Here is a 7,642-nt window from a genome sequence, read left to right on the forward strand (position 1 = left end):
CGACTGACTTTTCTATGCTCGCGCACACACGCACACACAGCTTTCCTCCACTTCAGCGGATGGCGCGGCAGTGTTGCGCTGTAGAGCTTGTGGCGCGCAATCCAAACTCAGCGGCAAATTTTTCACATTCGGCTGTATGTAGTTAGTCTGGATTTTTTCGATATGGACTTAATCGTCGTCGCGATTTTTTGCAAAAAAAAAAAATGATTTGACGTTGATTTTCCGGCCAACCAATGCGTGCTCCAAATTATTTACACAATTACTCTCGCAAATAAACGTGCGCTATACTAGCTTGGATACCGAGTCAATGTTGGAATTGCGTAACGGATTTCGGTCCCGCGGAAAAAACTAAACTCAAAATTGCCATGTTAGAATCTTTAAAAACCGAAATCAAAGTAATCGAGGATGACTATTGCGTCAGTGTCAATCTTAAAGACGAATCTATTTACTCATACGCGCCGAGAAAATTTGCGTTGAAAAAACGCGAACAAATACGAGAAATAACAGACGATTTAAAAGCTTGCGAATTATTAAAAGAAGTACTATACGTCTACTTACTGCGCGAAAATCGTTCCAGTACGGAAGAAGAATGGCACTTTGCGTCTGTGCGTCGATTTGCATCTATTAAACGCTAGGATGTTGAAACAAAAATACCTCTTTCCCCTCATAAAAAATTATTTAACTAGATTGGGCGAAAAATCTGTCTTCTCGTTATTAGATTTGAGAGTTCGGTTTTCACCAGATAAAGGTGCACCCTGTGACGTGGCCTTTTGTGCCCGCCACAAGGGCGGACGCGTCCGACCGAGAAGAGTCGGAGAGCGCTCCAAAATTTCGTGTATTTTGCAGGCGAGCGGCGAACTCTTCGCCGGCTTGCCTCTACTTACTTGGTAACGAGAGTCGAGGTGGTAAGCCAGGAGAACTAGATTGTTTTAGGGAGAAGAGGACCCCGAAGAATTAAGGAAGGAAGACCATGGTGCGGGAAGAACGGAGGTTGTGCGCCCGGCCTGGTGAATAACCAAAAGAATAAAATTATACACGGTACCGAGTTGCGGGAGAATAGAATACTGCCGAAACGATCTTTACAGCCTCGGGGAGTCAATCACCAGCAGTCCGGATAAGGGAAGGAAAGGCACCTGCATTCCTCCACGAGGATGACTACCCCTGAGGGGCCCGCGGTCGCATTTTGTGAGGACTTGGAGATCGTCCGGGACTGATCATCCCGGGACGATCTCCATGGAAGAGCAAGGCCGTAACGAACATCATCTGGCGGCCGTACGAGAGGCGGACGGAGCCGCCGAGAATAGAGCTGCGACATCGCGACCCCCGAGGGCGAGGATTCAAAAGTGGAGACAGGAAACCCGTGACCAGCCACGGAAAGGGAAATCGATTTGAGGATCGATTACAGGCCTGACGCGGGGCGCAATGCCGCCGCGAAGCGTGGCAATTGGGCCAGGGTGGCGCGCGCTATCTCCCCCTCCCCCCCTTTTTTTTTTTTTTTTTTTGACGCTAGGGAAACCGTCATGGTACCACTCACCTCCGGGTAGAGGTGAGGGTTATGTGGGACTCCTTGTTGGCGTAACCACCGACGTTCCGCCGGCCCGAATCGGAATCACTGTTCGACAAGTCGGTGTCCCGAACGCATCAAGGACTAGCGATCCACATCCTGCGGCGACGTAGAACAATTGTAAGGTCACCTTCTCGATCTCACGGTAAGCGCGGAATCGGCCGGGACCCGTGTATCAACAGAGATTTCTCGTGATACCGAGCGTATAGGCTCGTTGCATTTTATTGTATAAAGTTACCGAAAATTTAGAGTGATACGCACAGGACTCGCGTCGATATCCGCGTAATTAATTAACTGTGTATCTCTTCGCCTTCTTCGCCTCTCCGAGGGGCACCGAAACGAGTCGACAGTCGCTGTAAGATCGTGAATTTGTTGTAATGTTATATCGAGTCTTTTGTCCCCGAACATTAAAAATTATTATCGCTGGATTAGAGTATTGTGTTCACGACCCCGACCTGATAATGAGAGAAGGAGTGTAGCGATATTGATAATTAGAAAAACCAGCGATCTCCTTCGAGCTCGATAGTTATATTGTACAAACACATTGTTTTCTGCGCACCACTGACGTGAAATATACTCTTGTCATTTTATCATATACCTGATGACTGATTACATTGAAATTTCCTCTTCTCTCCGAGACTATGATTCCGATTCTTCTAGCGTAAAGAACCCCGCTCCTCTACCCCATGTCGATACCGAGCTTCCGAAGCTAAGCCGTTGTGCGCGCTAATTACTTATCGTGACATTAATGAGTGATGCGGCCTGACCGTACCTGGCGCCCAATCTTTATTTCGAATAGCGATCGAGAGAACGCGAGAGCGGCACGACGAAGTTACGCATCAGTCTCTCTCTCACTCTCTCTTTCTCTCTCTCTCTCTCTCTCGACGAGAGCAACACCCGACGAGCAATTTGAATATTTGATACTTCCATTCGGCTATTCGGAAGCACCCGGCCGAATTTCAAAAAATAGTACAAATTCTTCAACTCTTTATAAGAAAGGACAAAATTTTAGTCTATATTGACGACATATTAATTGCATCTCACTCTATTAATTGCATTCTTCCTCGGAGAGAATCTGAGAGGAAGTTCGCGTATTAATTTGTTGAGTGACTAAAGTGGGGAGTACACACTTTTGCATAAGCGCATAAGCATATGCATAAGAAATTCGATAGGTTGAATTTCTTATGCATACGTTTATAGACCAATCAAGATTATTATACTTACGCTTGTGCGCCTATGCACAAGTGTCAAGTCCAGTGCTTTTGTACCGTAGCTATTCTGGTCGAATCGAAAGGTTCTTCTAGTAACCCTTTTCATAATTTGTAAAATAGCTCGGTTTGTTAAATTAACCGTCAGTAATCGGGCTAAAAATTGAGAGGCTATCGTGCTGACTTAGCATCGCTCGCAAGATACGGCTATAAATGTCTGTGTAATAAATATTGTCTCTTTATCTTATAATATTAAATATATTCTTATTAAACAAATATTGAGTGATCTTATTTTTGTTCTTTACAATCCCTTTTATAATTTACATTTTTTATAACTGTCTTTATACATATATAAGTAAATTTAAAAATAAAATATTATCAGGAAATTATCTAGATAAGTCGCCATATAATTTTATTTTTTATTTAGATATATTTAAAACGAAATCATCTTTATCTTGTCTAAGATGAATTTGCATATTTTTATTTCATCTTTATCTAGCTAATTTTAAAATCATCTAATAAGCACAACTGTATGTGTCTATATAACTGCACAGATCGTGTATTTTTGTGTTCAACAGTATCAGGAGACGCGGTAGTGTCTCCGGCCATGTTCAAACCCTAAAAGACCTTAAAAGACACTACAAGTCTCCTTATCCTGCACCATCAAAGTCCATTTTTTGGGGGTGTAGAACTACTAAAATATAAAAAATTTTGAATTGCACGTAATATAACCTGAAAGGCGGCATCGCCACGAGTAATTTGAGCCAAGAAAAAATAAAATCGGTCAAGCCGTTCTGGAGATACAAGCGGTCAAAAAGTGACGTTTTTCATGAAAAATGAAGTAACGTCGTCTTCTTCTTCTTCTTCTTCTTCTTCTTCTTCTTCTTCTTCTTCTTCTCTGTCCGCATATAAATCTCTTCTCACCTTTCACTCACACCTCCCTCAACTTCCACCCACCCCTTCCCTCCCACTCCCGCCCCCCCACCCCTACCCCCCCATTCCCCCACCCCCACTCCCCCTCCTCGCCACTCCCACCCTCTTTCGCCTCTTTACCCTCTTTCACCTCTTTCTCTCTCACCCTCTTTCGTCGTCCTCTCTCACCCTCTTTCACCCTCTTCACCTCTTTCGTTCCCTCTCTCCTTTCTCCTCTTCACCCTCTTTCGTCCTCTCTCTTTCACCTCTCTTTCATTCTCTCTCACCCTTTGTCCTTTTCACCTCTTTCATTCCCTCTCACCCCCCCTTTCGTCCTCTTTCACCCCTTTCAATCTTCACCCTCTTTCGTCCTCTCCTCACCCTCTTTCGTCTCTCTCACCTCTTCACCCTCTTTCATTCTTTCACCCTCTTTCATTCCCTCTCACCCTCTTCGTCCTCTTTTCACCCTCTTTCGTCCTCTTTCACTCTCTTTCGTCCTCTCTCACCCTCTTTCATTCTTTCTCACCCTCTTTTACCCTCTTTCGTCCTTTTTCACCTTCTTTCACTCTCTTTCGTCCTCTCTCACCCTCTTTCATTCTTTCTCACCTTCTTTTCGCCCTCTCTCATCTCTTTCGTACCTCTTTCACACTCTTTCGTCCTCTCTCACCCTCTTTCGTCCTCTTTCACCCTCTTTCGTTCTCTCTCACCCTCTTTCGACCTCTTTCGTTTTCTTTCACTCTCTTTCGTCCTCTCTCACCCTCTCTCACCTCTTTCACCCTCGTACGTCCTTTCTCACCCTCTTTCGTTCTCTTTCACCCTCTTTCGCCTATCTCGTCTTCTCTTACCCTCATTCGTCCTCTCTCATCCTATCTCCAAAAAATCATAAAAATGAAAAGGTCAAGCCATGTTCAAAAGAAGGTCCTCAAAAATTTAAACCTAGTCTGTACAATGAAAAATAATTACTCGTAATTCCAGAGTTCCAATTTGTTAATATCGAATAATGTATTTGTTTTAAGTAATGGCAGTAGAGTCAAATACGTACCTACGTATATGCAGTTTTTGCTGTTAATTGTATTTGAACGAAAAAAATAATTAAATAATTTAAATATAGCACATTTTAAATCAAGAAACTTATATAATCGAACTCTGTTTAGGAAAAGGTAGAACATTTCATTTGCCTCTGCCTCTACAAGAAACATTGGATAAGGTATGTCCTCCGGAAGATCCTATAAATTTGAATAACGAGTTGCACATTCTCGTTCGAGGTATACCCAAGAAATCTAAAGTGGTTTGGGAAAATTTGGTAGATATTAATAAAATGTATAAGGCTTTACAATGGTTGAAAGAAAATAATCCTCATTACTCAAAAATTCGTCTTCCAGCGTCATCTGATGATCTATTAAAGGATAAGTTGCAGGAAACAGAATATAGGATTGTCGATGAGGAAAGCGACAATGACGAAATAAATGAGGTGGTTGAGGAATTACCAGCATTGAATTTGTACAATGTACAGCAAAACAAAAATAATAATGATCAAACCGTTTTAAAACGTACGGCTTTTCTCACACAAATCACTGAACATTCGGATATTAACGATCAGTATACAATATACCCAATACACGCGAAAAGAATCGATAACGAATCTGCATTGAAGCTTTATCAAATGGTGAAAATTGAAGATTTTCCAATGGATAATCGTTATAAATATCTGGATGTCATGTGTTTCCCTGATTTATATCCTGATGGTGTCAATGGACAACGAGAAGATAGAAACTTTGCATTGCCGGAATATTTATTTATTAGAACACGATTGATGTCGAAACATAGTGGATTCAGGTTGAATCTGCAGTATCTGTTTTTCCTTCTCAATGATGCTAACTACCGACAGTTGAAAAGTGGTATCTATTATACGATGATGGTTACTAACCCACGAGAGAGATACACTGCTGGTAGATACTTGAACAAATTGAAAGGTTACCAATTAGAATCGAATTTAATGAGTATTTTCGCAAAATTGGGAAATACGGATCAATTTTGGCGACAACCGTCCAATAATGTAAAATGCATGACTTTGCATTACGGTCCAGCGACGTGGTTTTTGACTTTGAGTCCTAGTGAATGGAAATGGTCCGATTTGGGTGAATATTTACTGAGATATGAATCCCGATAAAGAGAAGTTAGGCATCAGCGAACTAATTGCATACGATCCTGTAAGTACTTCTAGATTCATGTGCATAAAATTCAAAGCCATGATTGATTTTATTTGTTCGTCCGATAATCCAATAGGAAAGGTTATTCATTACTTCTGGCGACTGGAATATCAACGTAGAAGTATCCAGCACATGCATTGTATGATTTGGATAAAAGATGCTCCAGTATTAGGAAAATCGCCGGATGAAGAGGTTGCTACGTTTATTCAAAAATACGTAACGTGTGAAATTCCAAATGAAAATGTTTCGCCAACGTTGTACGATACGGTAATAAGTGATCAAAATCATAAACATAACTCGTATTGCATGCGTACGAAAAAAACGGAAACTAATATATACAGAAAGTGTCGGTTCGATTTTTCTCGGCCAGTTACTGAGAATTTCGTTTTAAGAGACGTTATCACTTCGATAGTCGGTAGAAAAAATTTACGCAGTAAGAGCAGATTGTACGATCTTCCTCGCAAGGAGTCGGAAAGGTTTATAAATGATTATAATCCGTCTATCAAATTAGCCTGGGAGGGAAATATGGACATACAATTTATTAGAGAAAAATCAGAGTTTTTAAACTCATATTTAACAAAATACACGACAAAGTCGGAAAAATGCAATACAGACTTTGAAGTGATAGATTCGAATAAGTCCTTGGCATCGAAACTGTGGAATTTTGCAATGCGTTCATTAAATAACAGAGAATGCGGTGCTTTAGAAGCTGCGGATACACTATTAGGGAATCACTTGTACGGTACGGATAATGATACCATGGTCAAATGGATCGATGTTAATGAGGTGAGAAATAGAAAAGTTAAAACATTTAATGAAATGAAAGCTCTCGATGAAAATTCTACTGAATATTTACTGTTCGTCACTCATCGATGATTACTATCCAAATAGACCTCAGGAATTAGAATCATTGAATTTGTACGATTTTGCCAGATTCTGGGAAATTACGAAACAGATGTCAAATAATGACGAAGTCAAGTGTTACAAACTGGCATCGGGTTTATTTCTAAAAAAACGAAAAAAAGGGTTATTTAATTAACCATTATCGATTTAATATAAAAATTGAGCCCGAAAAATACTTTTACTCGCTGCTTCTTCTGTTCAAACCATGGAGAGATTTGAGTGAACTCAAAGGTACATTCGAGACTTACACGGATGCCTTTAAAATTCAGAGTCTGTTTTAACGAAGGCAATGAAATATCACGAAAGGCTCGAAGAAATACAGAAAGCTTTTGAGAACGTTGCTGAATTAATCGAGAAGCGCGAAAATGATCTGAAAACAGCAGACAAAGACAAATCCGATGACGATGAACTGGATTGTAATCCGATAGAAGCTGACGACGCGATGAAAGATCTGGAAGATTTTGGTAAGATTGACGACCCGATTGATTTATCGCAAATGATGTCGCAATTGAACAAAGACCAGAAAAGAGTCTTTGATGGAATATGCCAAGTTTTACAAGATAAGAATCAGATTCTGCGACTGTACGTAAGTGGCGAGGGTGGTACAGGGAAAAGTTTTCTAATTGAAACGATTAAACATTGGATCAGAATAAATTTGGAAAAAACGACTGCCATATCTGCTCCCACGGGTATCGCAGCATTCAATATCGATGGCTTGACAATCCATAGAATGTTTCAACTACCGGTTAGTCATGAATCTACACCAAAATATACGCAATTGTCAGACATGGTCTTGAAAACTTTGAGAGACAAATTAAAGAATGTCGAATTATTTATAATCGAAG

Source organism: Nylanderia fulva, unplaced genomic scaffold, assembly GCF_048542155.1.
Source record: "Nylanderia fulva isolate GAGA-0341 unplaced genomic scaffold, ASM4854215v1 Scaffold141, whole genome shotgun sequence".
Classification (NCBI taxonomy): Eukaryota; Metazoa; Arthropoda; class Insecta; order Hymenoptera; family Formicidae; genus Nylanderia; species Nylanderia fulva.